Below are 16,977 nucleotides of genomic sequence, written 5' to 3'. Positions count from 1 at the left end.
ATATAGATCAGCCTGGAATTGATGGGCCCGTTGGTGTTTGGAGAGAGAGGTGGATCCTGTGGGGGCACCCGTCACTCTCATAGTTAATTTCTTTGCAGAACTTTACGTGTCAGGTTTAGCTTATTATACGATTAACTCCTTTAGATCATCCATTTCAGCAGGACACAATCAGGTCAACAATTTGCAAGTTGGTGAACATCCCTGGGTGAGTAAACTTCTCAAAGGGGTCAGGTTGTCCAGACCTCCCAAACACAGATACTCGGCATTGTGGGATGTTAATAAAGTACTCAATTTTATTTCATCATGGCAAGATAATCAATTCCTTTCCAGGAAGGAGATTTCAGCGAAACTGGCAATATTGCTCTGTCTCATATCTTGCAAAAGAGTTTCGGATGTCCGATCATTGGACATATCGGCAAGGGTTTTTACCCCCGAAGGGGTGACATTTACTATTTCCAGGAGGACTAAGACGAATACCAGGTTGGTATCTTATCCTAGTTTTGAGTCCCATCCTAAGCTGTGTGTGGTGAGGTGTCTTAAATCATATGAGGAAATGATGGAGGACACTAGACCTCCGGGAGAGAGATAGTTGTTAATCATCATTAAAAAAACATGCAGAGCAGTCTCTACTCCCAATATTGCCAGGTAGCTAAGATGGATCCTGATGGAAGCAGGGATAAATATATGCCTTTTTGGTGCCCATCCTACCAGGGATGCAATGGCTTCTAATGCGATTCAGGTAGGTGGTATACTGGATGATATCATGAATGTGGCTGACTGGTCATCGGAATCCATTTTTAAGAAATTCTACTTTAAACCGGTACATGAAGCTGCAGTGTTGGTGGTAAGTAAGCTTTGAATTTGCATAATCCTCGCCTACGGTCCTGACATAGAATGAAAAAATTCCTAGCTATTGTGAAGGAAGGTTTCAATTCTATTAAGGACACGGAGGTGAGGATTTTCCCTCCCTCATACTGGGACAGTATTCCCTCCCCTGGATTTCTGATTCAGAGGGTGTGTTCATTGATACACAGTGATTTGTGGATGCCACACTTACAGGTGTTATACGCATTTTCCTTATGTGCAACAGTGTTGTTTTCTGACAATACTTTGGATTTTAGAGTATCTTAGATGTTTTTGTTGACAAAGGTTTTGATTGCTCACGAGTTTCTTGACTATTGAACAGTTGATACTTGTTTGTGATTACACAAATTTCTTGCTCTGCTGATAAATTTAAGGATTAACATTGTTTAGGATTGGTTCCTTCATGGTTTGGGTTCAGAACTCTGACATCTGCTTATCTTTCAGGAGGAGATACGGAACCCGATTGAGGCCACTTGAACTTAACTTCCTACGGTGAAGAAGAGAAAGGACTACTCCCGCTGGTTATTTATATGGACATTCGGAGGTGGACATGATTGGTTTACTGGTTTCTATGACTACGCTTGGGCATCATGGGAGTTGGAGTATTAGTAATGTTTTTTTCCTTTTGATCTTTGAACGTGCTGTAATTAATAAAAGTGAAGATGGGACTGCATAATCCTCACCTCTGTGTACTTAATAGAATTGAAATTCTATGTCAGGACCGGAGGCTCTGATTATGTTTCTCTTTCTTCACTTTATTTTTTACAGCAGCCAATCAAAAGTGAAAACAGAAAAAACTACAAATCCCAACAGTCCCATCAACAAGTGATGACCATATAAGAGAACCCCTATATAACGCTGCCACATATAACTCAACTCCTCTTTCTTTGCTGCTTTGCAGCCAGTTAAGTGCATTTTGTCTATCTCTCATTGTTTATTATGCAGTGCTTTTAGTGCGGCGATCGCTTGTTATTTTGTTCTATTTTTAGCATCAGGAGCGGTATATCCCTCCCGGGGCGGCCACTCGGATCGCACCCCTGCATACTTGTGGAGTGGGAGCAGGGGAGCAAGGTTGCGCGGCTTTGCTGCACAGTCCTCTTTCTATTTCCACAGGCCTTTCTATTTTTAGTATGCTTGCACGTCTGCCGAGCGTTTTTGTTTACACGAGGAGACGCGTGTGATCATCTCTCTTTGCCTGCTGTGTTTGGCTCCCCAGTTTACACCCCAACTATATATTTTGGGGTTGCAAAAGATTCCTATTCAGGCTGGGCCTGATTTTTTCTTGTTTTGGTCAGAGCTCCCTCCACATACTATTTACAAATACATATATATGACTCTATATATATTCTTATATAAATTATATATATATATTCCCCCTATGTAAAAGGGTTGGTTTTTTCTGCCCTCTTTTTTTGTTATTTCTCTGAATTACAGCTTCTTTGGAGCCCTATCTGCTGTATTGCAGCATGGCTAGTTATGAAGACTAAGCTGGAGATTAATATTACATGGATGATTCAGCTGGATCTTTCGAGCAAGAACTGGTCTACGCTGTGGATGCTGAAGTGCGTCATACAGTTAATCAAGCCTTGGCACAGGCTATCAGACCGATTAAGCATCACCGTCTTGGTTTTGCAGAGCAGCAGGGATGGGTAGCCCCTTTGAGCGTTCAGACAATCATTAAACCCTCCCTGCCTGGCAGTTCCCAAACCCTCAAGCAGAGTACTTATCTGCATGCTGCGGACTTTGAAAGGCTTATCAGGGCTACGGCTAAGGAGCACAACTATAATGCGTCTTCTTCTCAGAAAGCTAAGTCCAGGGAGGATCTGGCTTCTCCCTCTTCAGACCATTCATCCGATCAAGGGAATGTTCCACCCGTAAGCGCAAAAAGAAATCTCACCACCAGGAGGAGCCTTTTCCTACCCCTAAAGTCCTTATGTTTGAACTGGAGGATATTGTGCATCCCCAGTCTTCTTTATGGATTCCCCCTCCGGAGGTGGCAGATTATGTGGAATCCCACATTAGACATGGATTTGATAAGGAGGTTCGCTCCAGATTGCGGTCTGAGTGCCCCAGACCGGATTGCTCCTCTAAAGTGACAAAGACGCCAGAATTGGATCCTACCTTAGTCACCTTTTTGAAAAAGTCCTCTAAGGACCCGAAGAAGGGCATAGATCGCACCTGGTGTGACTGTCAAGACAAACTTTTAGATGTAACTGGCCCTCTGACAAAGATTTTGGAACTGGCTTTTCAGGCCAAGGAGTCGGGAGAGGCCATTAACCCAGACGTTTTGGTGGGTTGGGCTCAAAGAGCCCTGTGCTTCCTATGGAATGCGAATTGTGCTATCTCATCGGAACGTCGCCGTTCCATATAGATTAAGCTGGACCCCAAATTGGCAGACCTTGCTTCCTCAGAGTCAGGTCCTCTGGCTCAGGGCTTGCTTTTTGGATCCCCGTTCCTTAAAGAGCTATCAAAATTTGTAGCAACAAATGCAAGTCTGGACAAGGCCCAAGGCTCTATTAAACTGGTCCTTCGTCCACTTTTTCGAGGGGCCGGACGCTACAGAGGGCGTGCCTACGGCCGTTTCAACCAACAGGGCCCTCAGCGTGGGTGCTATCATCAAGGAAGAGGTGGCTTCCAAGAATATGACACCTCCTCCTCAACTTTCTACCCCTCCTGCCCGAGAGCGGGTCACTCCAGATTCACAGAGGGAGACCCAAGGGAACTCAATCCTACTCCCAGGACACAGGATCTACAGATGAGCCTGATTGCAAGTTCAGAGGTAATTCTGGGGGGCAGGACAAGGGGTTTTCTGCAAGAGTGGAGCCAGATAACATGCAAATCTTGGGTCCTGGAGACCATTCATGGTTTCAAGTTCAAATTTTTTGAGTCCCCGTTCCAGCCTTTCCCTCCCTGTCCAGCATATTTTTCCCTTCAGGCGCTCAGTTTCATTTCCTCAGAAATTTCTGCGCTTTTGGCAAAAGGCGCTATTGTCAAGGTTTCAAAGCACCCTATCGGTTTTGTCAGTCCTGTGTTCCTTGTAGACAAGAAAGGGGGTGGCGCGCGCCTTGTTTTGAACCTAAAAGAGTTCAACGGATTCTTAATTTATTGCCACTTCAAGATGGAGGGTATCCACTTGTTGAGGAACATCCTCCAGGAAGGAGACTGGATAGTTCGCTTAGATCTAAAGGATGCTTATCTAACCATTCCCATTTTCCCTCCCCACCGAAGGTTTCTTCAGTTTCTGTGGGAAGGCCTTTGTTACGAGTACAAGGTTCTTCCTTTTAGTCTCTCTTCAGCCCATGGGGGTTTCATGAAGGTGATGCGGCCAGTGCTATAGTTCCTTCGCTCTCGAGGGGTTCATCTAATAATCTATCTAGACGACATTCTTATCATGGCTCAAGACCCAAGCCTGCTCCTTTCCCACCTGGATTGGGCCATTTGCCTTCTTCAGAGTTTGGGATTCATAATCAATGTCCAAAAGTCGGTTCTGATTCCGGCTCAGCAGATGGATTTTCTGGGATTTCGGATCGACTCCATCCGATCTCAGTTAATTCTTCCCCCTCAGAACATTCATTTAATCAAGAGGGAATCGAGGTTACTATTGCCCAGACAGACTGTATCATTGAGGGCGATTGCCCGCATGGTAGGCCTGCTCTCTTCCTCTGTCCAGGCGATATTTCCGGGTCCTCTCCATACAGAGCTCTGCAGAGGTTCCAAATTTCACATCTGCAGAAGGGCCTCAGGTTTATGGATCAGGTTCCTCTTTTGGAGGAAGCTCGATCATAGATGAGTTGGTGGTTAGACCACATGGAGGCTTGGAATGGCAGAGCTATTTTTAGCTCCTCCCCGGAGATTGTGATAGAATCCGATGCCAGTCTTTGGGGGTGGGGAGCCCGTTGCGGGTCAGTTTCCACAGGGGGTCGTTGGTCCAAGTCAGAGCTGAAACTGCATATCAATTGTCTGGAGCTTCTAGCGGGCTCCTTTGCAATCAAGAGTCTTTCCCCTCTCAAGGCGAATTGTTGTATACTTCTTCGCATGGACAATATCTCGGCCGTGAGATATGTCAACAAATTGGGGGGGGGACCAGATCCCGCATTCTAGCAGAGATTGCCAAGGATTTTTGGCATTTCTGCCTGCAACACCGGATCTCGGTGGTTGTAGAGTATCTGCCAGGGAGCAGCAATTCGGTCGCGGATTGGCATTCTTGACACCTTCGAGATTTTAGCAACTGGAGACTTCACCCCAAGGACTTTCGGGCACTCTATGCTCGGTGGGGTCCATTTTCGATACATCTTTTTGCTTCCCGTCTCAACCGACAAATGAAGCGTTTTGTCAGTTGGAGGCCAAATCCAGAACCACTAGCGGCTGGTCTCTGGATTGAGGGATGCATTTCCCCCCTTCTTGATGATGCCTAGGGTGTTGACGCAGATCTGGCGTCAGCATGCGGATCTTGTTCTGGTGTCTCCTCTTTGGAGGTCCCAAGCCTAGTTTCCGGTAGCCCTGGAGTTGAGTTGCGAGCATCCTCTACTACTACCGTTCAGGAGGAACCTCCTTCTGGATCTGCTGAGCCTTCCTCATCCGCTTATTCTTTTGGGACAGCTGGCCCTAGTGCCGTGGCATCTTTCAGGGAAAGATGGAGTATCCCAGGCCTTTCGCAGGAGATCCTGGTCTTCCAGTTCTCACAAAAGATATGCTTCCGCTTGGAACTGATGGAGTGCTTGGTGCAGTGCACGGAACGCAGATCCTTCTTCAGCGGATTGCAGTTTGGTCTTAAATTTTTTGTCCTCTCTAGCTTCGTCAGGTTTGGCGCATAGATCGATTATTAACTATCAGTCTGCCATATCGGCGGGTCATTTACCAATTGAGGGTAAGCCAGTTGGTGAATTACCCATTGTTTGCAAACTTTTGAGGGGCATCAGGTTAGCCAATCCCCCTCGCCACGTTACTCTACGCTGTGGGATGTAAATGTTGTTTTACGTTTTTTGGAGTCTTGGCCGGCTAATAGGTTCCGTTCCAGGAAGCAGCTTTCTGCCAAGCTCCCCATGTTATTATGTTTAATTTCCTGTAAAAGGGAATCTGATGTTCGAGCCCTGGATTTAGTTGGAAGGGTTTTTTCTCCTGAGGGAGTAACTTTTTCTATTTCACATCGTACCAAGTGTAATTTGAAATCAGTTTCTTATCCTAGTTTTGTGGACAATCCCAAATGATGTGTTGTTCAATGTCCCAGAGCTTATGAGGTAAGTACAGAAGAATTTCGTTCTGATATGGGGGGTCAATTACTAATTTCTTTAGTTAAACCTTATCATCCTGTTTCTTTGGCCACTCTGGCCAGATGGGTTCGCTGGCTATTGAATGAAGCAGGCATTGATATTTCTAGATTTGGTGCTCATTCCACTAGAGGAGCAATGGCTTCAAAATCTTTTGCTTTGGGCTCCCGTCTGGAGGACATTTTAAGGGCTGCAGACTGGTCCTCCCCATCTACGTTTATATCTTTTTATTGTAAGCCTATTGTGGATATTGCTTCGGTAGTGGTGGATCAGCTTTAAACAAGCATAATCAGAGCTTCCGGTCCTGCATAGAATATAAAATTTTCTAGCATTCTCTCTAATAATTTTTTAATTCTATTAACGACATGGAGACAAGGATTATCCCACCTGCACTGTTGACATTTGTTTGATTTGTCATACTATTTCTGTTTAACATTTTCATGGACATGTTTATTTTGTTTCAGTGCGTTTTCCTCCCTATTAATATGTATAGGATTATTCTATTGTGGTTCAGTTTCATGGCCTGGTTTTCATCTCTTACAGGAAATAAAGACAAATAATTTGGTCGGGCCTACAGTGATTTGGTCTGAGAATCCGGATGGATATGGGATTTTTCTCTCCTGTTCTTTCAAGTTGATCGTCTTGTTTCTCCTCTTCGGAATGTTCTGCTGTTTCCTCCTTTGGTGGATTTTGGACTTGGTTAGACTTTTTGCAATTTTGTTCGCGCAAAGAAAGAGGAGTTGAGTTATGTGTAGCAGCGTTAGATAGGGGGTTCTCCTATATGGTCATTGCATGTTGATGGGACTGTTGGGATTTGTAGTTTTTTTCTGTTTTCCCTTTTGATTGGCTGCTGTAAAAAATAAAGTGAAGAAAGAGAAGCAAAATCCTCGCCTCTGTGTCCTTAATAGAATTGAAAAATTCTTAAGGCGAATGCTAGAATTTTTTTTACTTTTCTTCACAATAGCTAGGAAATTTCTCATTCTCAAACACACTTTCGGGAAAATTTCTTGAAGATTCGCCACAGGGCACCAAAAATATAGACAAGGGACAAAACGCTTTTTTTTAAGGGATTGGAAACCAGGTCCTAACTATAACTATCTACTTGGCGTATAGTAGGTGTGGATATTTTGTTTTGGCTATTCTCTCAATATCATTATAAAACAAATTCCATGTCAGGACAGGATGCGAGGATTATGCATAATCTTTCTTCACTTTTATTAACAGCAGGGTTCAAAGTTCAACGAATAGAAAGATGAACTACAACACCCATGGTACAGCGTCACCATGGCAACCAATGCCCAATCACTGTTCTTTCCGCCAGTCCATATATATATCCGGCGGTGCTGACGTCTGTCCTCTTTCTTCACTGCTCATTCTTCAGTTAAGTCTTTTCTCTTACTGTCTCTGAGTTTTGGAAAGAGTGCATATCTATATCTATATTTTGCTTATTGCATGTGCTATTGCTGTGTGCCGGCTTTGTCTATAGTTACTGTTACTGTTGACAACAACGCGTGGTAGGCGTTTTCATTGCCCGAGCGCAGATTCCGAGTTTGATCTCTGACGGGTCCACCAGAGGGCGCTCTTTTGCGCGCTCTGGTGCCCGAAGCGTTTCCCTTCAGCGATCCGAGTCGCGTTAAGAGCTCGATCGCCCTAGAGTAACGCGTTAGGGTTTTAGTGAGCGTAAAGCTAAATTTTAACCCTCCAACCCCCGCAAAAACACCGCGTTAGTGGTAAGACGCCTCTCTTTTAAAGAGCGCAACGCAGCGATCGCGTATCGCGCGTCGAGACCGTTGGTCTCCTCTTTTAGTGATAGGAGTGCGGGGGCTTCCCTCATTACTTTTAAGGGAGATTCTCCTGTCTTTCACCCACCTGCTGTGCCACTTCCTGCAGTCCTCTCAGGACCACGATATGTACCCCAACCTGTCCCCAGGGGAGGGCACCTCGCAGCGGATGTTCCCCACTGAGGTGGACGCCCTCCTTACTCAAGCCATAACTAGGGCCTTGGCTCCTCTGAAGGATAGTGCAGCCAAACTATCCAACCAGGTTTTTAAGGGGACAGGCATGTTTGGGGGGATGGGGGCTGACCATAAAACTGCGGCAACTCCCAAGAAAATTTGCAACTGCGACACGGGGCACCTGGAAGGCTTCGATATCCTCACCGAAGTCTTCCATAAAAGTGCGCACACACTTAAGCGACCACCCTTCCGGGAGGGTTCTTACCCCGGAGAGACCGGTGAAGAGGTTCACCACATATTGGACCCGGATGCAGGGTCACCCAAGCGGGTCGAGGGGGACACAGAGGGGGATTCTTCCTCTGAGGAGGAGCAAGATTCAGGGCGTTCGTGGCGTCTGACCTCTTCCATAACAGACCCGCAGGAGGCTGAGGACTCAGAGTCTGAAATGTTCCAACCGGAGGACATTTATCACCCTATATCCTCTGAGTGGCGTCCGGAGAAGAGAGTGGCGGACTATGTCGCAAGCAAAATTCGGCAACCTCTAGATAAGGAGGTTAGGGCCCGGCTGAGGTCCGAATGCCCTCGCCCTACTGTGCCAGGCAAAGTAGCGGCGACACCAGAGATTGACCCGAAGATGTGCACATTCTTCGCTAAATACATCAAAGACCCCAAGAAGGGCATAGACCGATCCTGGAGAGGATGCCAGGACAAATTGTTGGACGTCCTGGGACCTCTAACACAAATAATACAGCTTACTGAGCACGCGAAGCACACTAATACTCCCCTGGCTACGGATATCGTGGCAGGATGAGCCCAGAGAGCAGTATGTCTCTTGAGCAACGCTAATTGCGTCCTCTCCGCGGAGAGGCGACGCTCTTTACTCATTAAGATCGACCTCAAATTGGGAGATCTCTCCAACTCAGAGGCAGGGGCTATTGCCCCAGGGAACTTATTTGGTGACCCTTTTGTAAAAGAGTTGGGCAAGTTCTTGGCCACCTTCTCAGCGCTTGATAAAGTGCAAACCTCCATAAAAAATATCTTCCCGGGGAAGGTTTTTGGGGGGGCCGGAAGAGGCAGGGGTTTGGTCCTCCGGCCGCATGTACCAACAAGACCCCAGCTCCTACCCCTCCAGAAACAATGAATGGCGAGACGGCCAACAAGGTGCCTTTTTCCCCAATCGGGGTAGAGGAAAAAACAGAAGAGGCGTCTGGGGCGGAGGGAACGCTCCCGGAGGTACCAACGGTGAGTATTACCCTTTTTTCCCCTCAAATTCTTGGAGGGAGGCTGCGTTTTTTCACACACAAGTGGGCCCAAATAACATTGGACACCTGGGTTCTACAGACTGTGACAGGTTTCGACATAGAATTCTGGGGAACTCCGGTCCAGGAGGAAATGCCGTGACCTTTGGCCTTTACGGAGACGGACGCCGCTCTGATAGACTCGGAAGTCCAGGCTCTCCTGCGCAAGAAAGCCATTCGCGTGTCAGTCCGTCACCCCAGGGGTTTCGGGAGCAATCTTTTTCTCATAGAGAAAAAGGACAAAGGATTCCAGCCAGTCATCAATCTCAGAGCCTTCAACGAGTGGGTCGTATTCAGGCACTTCAAAATGGAAGGCATTCACATGCTCAGGGATCTTCTTCTGCACGGGGATTGGCTGATTCGGCTGGACCTCAAGGATGCTTACCTGATGGTCCCGATTTTTCCCCCTCATCGCCGATTCCTGCAATTCCTCTGGAGGGATCAGGTGTTCGAGTTCACGTCCCTGCCCTTCAGCCTGTCGTCGGCACCTTGGTGCTTCACGAAACTGCTCAAACCAGTGGTGGAGTACCTACGGTCTCGGGGGATCCGTTTGATCATTTACTTTGACGACATCCTCCTGATGGCCCAGTCCTGCACGCATCTGCTATCCAATGCGAACACAACTATTCAGCTCCTCCAGGACTTGGGGTTCGTGATAAACTCCCAGAAGTCGGACCTCCTTCCCTCACAGTCCATGACCTTCCTGGGGTTCCTCATCGACTCCCAGGCAGCCACCCTCAGTCTCCCGGGCTCGAAGATATCCAAAATCAAAAAAGAGTTGACGAAGGTCTTGAGGCGCGACAGGATCTCTCTCAGGCAATTGGCCAGAGTGGTGGGACTCCTCTTGTCCTCGATTCTGGCCATTTTCCCAGGCCCGCTTCATTACAGGGCCCTTCAGCGCCTGAAGGCTCACCACCTGCGACGCGGTCTTACATATTCCGAATTGATAACTCTTCCCCAGGAGGCACGGACGGATCTCCAGTGGTGGCTGGACCACATGGAGGCGTGGAACGGCAGAGTGATCTTCGGAGCCTCGCCGGACCTCGAGATAGAGTCAGACGCCAGCCGTTATGCCTGGGGGGCCCGATGTGGGGGTCTCATTCGGGGGACGTTGGACCCCACAGGAACTCAACCGTCACATCAACTGCCTAGAACTCCTGGCGGGACCCTTTGAGATCAAGTCCCTGACATGGGACAAGGTCTCCTGTTGTATTCTTTTGAGAATGGACAACATATCTCTGGTGCAGTACATAAACCGTTTGGGGGGCACCCGCTCGAGGGCCCTAGCGGAGATGGTGAAGGATTTCTGGCACTTCTGCCTCCAACAGCAGATATCGGTGATGGCGGAGTACCTTCCAGGCTCCCAGAACACCCTCGTGGACTGGAACTCCGGATATCTGGAGGATCCCAGCGACTGGTAACTGGACAGACTGTATTCCTCGCGCTCAAGAAGCGCTGGGGTCCCTGTTCAGTGGACCTCTTTGCGTCCAGGTGGAATGCCCACCTACCACATTACTTCAACTGGCGTCCAGACCCCGGTGCATTGGCGGTATATGCACTCCTACAGGATTGGGGGCGGGATCAGAGTTATGCGTTCCCCCTTTCCTCCTAATCCCGAGAGTGACAGCTCAAGTACGTCGCCAGGAAGCTACAGTGATCCTCATTACTCCCCTGTGGAGGTCGCAGGTGTGGTTTCCATCCCTTCTGGAACTCTCCTGCGATTTTCCGATTCAGCTTCTGGTCTTCCCGACCATTCTCTTGAATCCAGAAGGACACCTACACCCGCTGGCCCTTCAGGGTTACCTCTCTCTGGTGGCTTGGAAGATTTCCGGTCTCACTGGACGGACCACAGACTTTCACAGGAGGCTGAAAAATTTATCAGACAGGCCTGGGCCCCGAGTACCTGTAAAAGATACAAATCAGCCTGGAATCGTTGGGCTTGTTGGTGTGTGGGAAGGCACGTCGATCCCATGGGGACCCAGATTACAGATGTAATAAATTTCCTAGCTGCTCTAGCGGAGGCAGGTCAGTCCTACTGCTCGATTAATTCGGTTCGGTCTGCGATATCGGCGGGACACCCCCCTATTAACAATTGCCCGGTGGGGGAGCACCCATGGGTGTGCAAGCTGCTAAAAGGCATCCGGTTGACCAGACTTCCTGAACCCAGGTACTCCACGTTATGGGACATCAACCAGGTTTTACGTCTTTTGATCTCTTGGCAAGACAACTAGTATCTTTCCCAAAAAGAATTGTCAGCAAAGCAAGCTATTCTGCTCTGCCTCATCTTGTGTAAGCGAGTCTCGGATGTGAGAGCTCTGGACATATCCGCTAGGGTTTTCTCTCCAGAGGGTGTGACCTTCACGATCTCCAGACGTACAAAGTGTAATACGATGTCGGTTACCTATCCAGCTTTTGAACATACGCCCAAACTGTGTGTGTAAGGTGTCCGAAGACATATGAGGAAGTGACGGCTGAACTCCGGCCTCCGGGGGAATGACAATTGTTGATTTCCATAAAGAAACCCTTTAGGGCAGTTTCCTCCCCCTCCATTGCTAGGTGGGTCAAATGGGTTTTGATGGAAGCGGGCATCACTGTGCAAGTTTTTGGGGCACACTCCACTTGGGGGGCCATGGCCTCCAAACAGTACAGGTAGGTGGAAGGCTGGAGGACATCATGAACGTGGCCGACTGGTCGTCAGAGTCTACATTAAAAAAATTATATTTTAAACCTATTCACGAAGCAGCCTATTTGGTGGTAGGTAAGCTTTAAACATGCATAATCCTTGCCTCCGGTCCTGACATAGAATGAGAAATGTCCTAGCTATCGAGAAGGAAAGTTTCAATTCTATTAAGGACACAGAGGCGAGGATTATCCCGCCTGACATTATAGGCATGTTGCCCACCCAGGAGCTGACTCAACTATTCTGGAGGTGGTATTCACATTTCTTGATTTAATCAATGATGTCATCTAAGGTTGAATTTGTTCAAGCCTGATAATGGAGTTTGCATGCGTTATCGATTCTTATAATGAGGGGAATGGGATCTCCTGTCTGTTTGGCTACTTCATTTGTTTATACCTTAACAGACACATGTCCAAAAATCTCATTGTTTTACATTACTTCCTAGGAACAGAAACCGCATCAACCTAACGACAGCTTAACTTCCTATCGCAGTGAAGTCGAGGACGGACGTAGGTACCGCTGGATATATATACGGACTATCGGAAAGAACAGTGATTGGACCTTGGTTGTCATGGTGACGCTGTACCATGGGTGTTGTAGCTCATTTTTCTATTGGTTGAACTTTGAACACTGCTGTTAATAAAAGGGGAGAAAGATTATGCATAATCCTCGCCTCTGTGTCCTTAATAGAATTGAAACTTTCCTTCTGGATAGCTAGGAAATTTCTCATTGTTTTGTCGTCCTCTTGTTGACGCACACGTGCATTTAAGCAGGTCTGACGTTTCTTAAATCAGGCAATGTAGACGACACAGGTTGTAAGACCCCTGAACTCCTACACTGTACGAAGTGAATCGCAGCCATGTTGAGATCAGGCATTCAGAACTTCACCAACATCTGCTAACATTCTCATTACTCATTTTATGGGCAACATAACATGCAGGTTTGTTCAAAATGACTTTCTAAGACATTTGTGACACAAACTTAAGCATATGTCGGGTAAGCATATGTTTAGCCTGGAAGGTTGTAAACGAAGTTTCCTGGTCCCCGACACTGTAAACCGAATTAGTTGAAGGGCGCAGACGCGTAAGGGATCCGGATGTGGGCGGCATGCGCAGGCGTACTGCGCGCGGGGGAATCGCCTCAGTGCGCACGGGCGGCGGGTCCCGATGGTAGGCGCAGTGCGCACGCTCAGTGTCCCGGATGGTGGTCGGCTCACGCAGCCCCTCAGGCAGATACAGAGCAGAGCCGGCGCGAGAGAAGATGGCGGTGACCGAGGCCAGGCTCCCGTAAAGGTGGCGAGGAGAGGGGAGGAATCCCGGATAGGCTCCGAGAGTGAGTGCGGTATTAAAAGGATGTGGGCAGGATTGGGGTGGAAACAATGATGGATGTTGCAGAGGGACAAGTAAGAAGCTGCGGCCATGGTTTGGTGGGGTGGGGGCAGGGATGAGGTTTTTCAATTATGGGTCAATAAGGAGGAGTCCATGGATGGGATTGGAAGCAAGAATGGGCTTGGGAGGAAGAATGGGTTTAAGGATGTAGAAGGGGTGGGAACAGAGATAGACGTTAGGATAGTGTTGTGGCTGCATCATATATATGCAGGGTCGGTTTAGCTCTCAAAGAGAAATGGGTCTAAGGTCGAGGTTCTTGGCAGAATGTAGGATCCAGGGATGAAGATTGTGGCATCAAAGAGGACGAGGGTGGCGGTGGAATTTGTGGTGAGGCGGGGAGTCAAACTGAGAAGGGCACTGAAGGCGTGGATTAGTGCAGGATAAAATAGGAATGAAGGCATAGGCGCAAGAACGTGGTTAGGCATCGTTGTGAAATGGGCTCATACTATTGGATGTGTTAGGGTGTAATGGTTTGAGGCATGCGTGAGGTGAAATGTGATCAGTCACATTGATAGATATGTGAAGTGGAATACTATTATAGGGTAATTGGTTAAACCTGTGATAACAAGTACTGGTTGTTTGACCAAGTCTTTGCTTGGTGCAAAACTTGAAGTGGTGTATGTAGGTATGAGATGGCATAAAGAAGAACCACGTATGGTGACACTCCATATTTTGAAATGGGGTTCAGGATGGAAAGCAGTTTTGGGGAGAAGAAGCCGGGGTAATTTGAGGGTGGGGTAGGGCAGAGAGTATGGGCATAAGGGCGATGTTCTGACAACGTTGAACGTCCAAGCTGGAGGTGGTCACGAGTATTTCGAATTCTATGCTGGGAGAAATAGCAGGGATAAGGTAACCGGACGAGTTGGAGCAGAGAGACCTGTTGCTGAGCACGAGTGACATGTAGGGATGGGCTATTTCGCCAGAATGAGTTGAAAGGGTCGAGACATATGTGTAAAGGGGAGCCAGGTTTATTGTATTCAAGGGTTTTGGATGGAAATGGTAGGAAAATGTTGGCCTTCTATTCAGGGTATATGAGAACGTTGAGATGGGGTTTGGAAGGAATTGTAAATAATGGGACTAGTGATTACGGAATTGAGAAGATAGAAAAGGATTAAAAAGAGGATAGCCAACGGTAACTAGAAATGAAGACGCAAATAAAATGGTCACACAGCTGTAAGCTGTTTGAGTAACTGGTGAAGTAAAAAATATTTCACGTCTTGGTCAGCATCACACTCACACAGTTATATATTCCTCTGTACTGTTCTGGGTTAAATGCCTTCCAGATCATAGCCATGGTTCATCACTCGAACACATAGGCTGTCTGCTATTGATCTCCATGTTTGGCTTTGTTGTTCTAGCATATGTTGTGGAGTCGTGATGCTTTTTTGTTGAATCGATTATTTGCTATCCTGCCTTGGCACTTACTGCCAATGGGGGCCGGTATATTGGTTCGCCTCAGGGTTGTGCTACACACAACACCTGTACTTGTAACAGGTTTATTTTACGAGGAAACTAAAAGAAAATAGCATCTTGAAAATCAGAGCATAATTGGAGTGATTCATATGGATATGAACGTATTTTTCCAATACCTGGTGCAGTACACGAAGAATGGCTGGTTTTACCTTGTCCCTCCATTTTATAGTGGTCTGGCTGCAGTTGTGCAGAATGCCACCGGAGGTGAACGCTTTGTAAATGATACAGTTGGTTTTGAAGATGGTATTTGCCGGCAAAGGAAGCCAGTGGAATTCCATCAGGATGTGCATGATGTGGTCAACTTTTTCAAACCATCAATGAGATGTGTTGCTCTGTCTAGAATCTCCTTAATGGGTTCTAGTGTGGAGCGTTAAGATGCTACGGAGCAGAGCATTGCCTTCAATCAGAAGCAGTAGTAGGATAGCTTGAACAGCAGTTCTCAAGTCACTTTGTGGGTGATTCAGTTTCACTTTCTTTAGCTGGAGCTGGTACACGGCCATCTCATTTAAAATTTCGACTTGACAGTGTGTTCCATGAGGACGATGCTTGTGGTCAGGTGATTTGGCTTTGGGTGAACGTTGGGATTTGAAGCAGTTGTGTGTGTAATATCAATTCCATCATTGTTAAGGTTCACTCTTTTTTTGTAAGCTAAAGATTTTATATTTGAATTACAGTGTTAAAAGTTGGTGCTCTACCTTACAGATTTAACCAGAAAGCCTGTGTGATTGATTGATTTTTGCTTTTGCTGGGTCAGTCCACTTACCTGTAGATACAGTGGTAATTGAAGCATAAAGGTATTGGGATGCAAAGCCTGATGGCACACTTTGTAATAATCTGTTTTAGTAATGCACAGATAAGGTTTATTATGCAAGAGAAAGAACGCTTCAAACAAAATATCAGCACGATTATGTTGTTACTATTAACTTGTACAAGTGAATAATGTTACAACTATTTGTAGCAGTTGAAAGACCAGCAGTTAGCAGGGGAGGGTGGGAAAAGGTTTTAAAGATAGGACATGAAGGTGTATATACCAGATCTTGTTTGTTGCTGAGAGGGTTGTGTAAACTTTCATTGTAGTGTGAAGCATGAGTTCTGTTTCATTATATACTTTATAGGATGTGGTCATGTACTATATAGAGCAGCCAGAAGGAACTGGATCATGTTGTGGGGGTTGTCATTGGAGGTGTGCTCAGTGCGCTTTACAAAGTGTCATTGTCTTGGGTTAAAAGTTGTTGAAAAGTTTCGTGTAGAAGAGAGCCTTCTAACCGCTTTCAGATTCATCCCCCATTGCTAAGCACATTCGCAGGCTGTGTTAGCACCCATAGTCTGGTGCTGGTATTATTCTATTTTGACAAATACACAATGTTTCAGCAGTATCATTTCACCTACAGGATGTTCAGGGCACTGAAAGAAAATACATTGTATAGATCCAGATGGAACTTTTTGAATCTCTCATTTTCACTATATAACTAATTTGTTGAACGATCAACACTCTTACCTGTGACTTTCCATGACAGCTATTTACTGTCTTCTGCAGGGACTTAAGCCATAGTATTTGTGGCGTGTGTGTGCATAGAAGCCCTGAGGTGTAGGTGGAGCTTGAGATCAAATGATATGTTTAAGACCATTTGAGCACAAAATTGATTTAACTGGTTTGAGTACACAGTAAATCCAATCCATCAAGTTAAAAACTTGAATTTAATTTGTATAATACAATAGGTAATTCTTGCATTTCCAGGGACATTCCTTTCTAATCAGTATGTTAACTTAACAGAGCAGGTTCTTTTAAACTTGTATAACTTTGGTCAACTCAACAAGGTATGTTCACCTGTTTCAATTACTTCAGCACACTGCCTTCAAATTCTTTCTTTAGGGACATCCTTCTGTTTACCCTAGGAGTTGCCCAACCTTCATGTGCAGTAACACCAGCCACAAATGATGCAGGAGTGGGGTGAAATGATAAAACTTTAACAAAAGGCACCGGAAACTAGTGGTAGAAACTGATTTGCAAAGTATGAATTAAATTATGAATTAAGTAGTACCTATACAAAT

The 16,977-nt window shown here is 46.4% G+C and overlaps 1 protein-coding gene across 2 annotated transcripts in view; it reads left to right on the top strand.

Moving 5' to 3' along the window:
* The first annotated feature begins 13,163 nt into the window (after positions 1-13,163).
* FAM222B (family with sequence similarity 222 member B) overlaps positions 13,164-16,977 on the top strand; it is a 193,964-nt gene continuing 190,150 nt past the window's right edge. The window contains exon 1 of one of the 2 annotated variants that reach the window (XM_069226207.1): positions 13,164-13,396. The gene's annotated coding sequence lies outside the window, so the exon portion shown is untranslated. The remainder of the gene's footprint in view (positions 13,397-16,977) is intronic. The other variant, XM_069226206.1, reaches the window with a different exon arrangement.

Source organism: Pleurodeles waltl, chromosome 3_1 (genome assembly GCF_031143425.1).
Source record: "Pleurodeles waltl isolate 20211129_DDA chromosome 3_1, aPleWal1.hap1.20221129, whole genome shotgun sequence".
Lineage (NCBI taxonomy): Eukaryota > Metazoa > Chordata > Amphibia > Caudata > Salamandridae > Pleurodeles > Pleurodeles waltl.
Note: the sequence above shows the minus strand (reverse complement) of the source record. Positions and strands in the feature narration are given on the sequence as shown.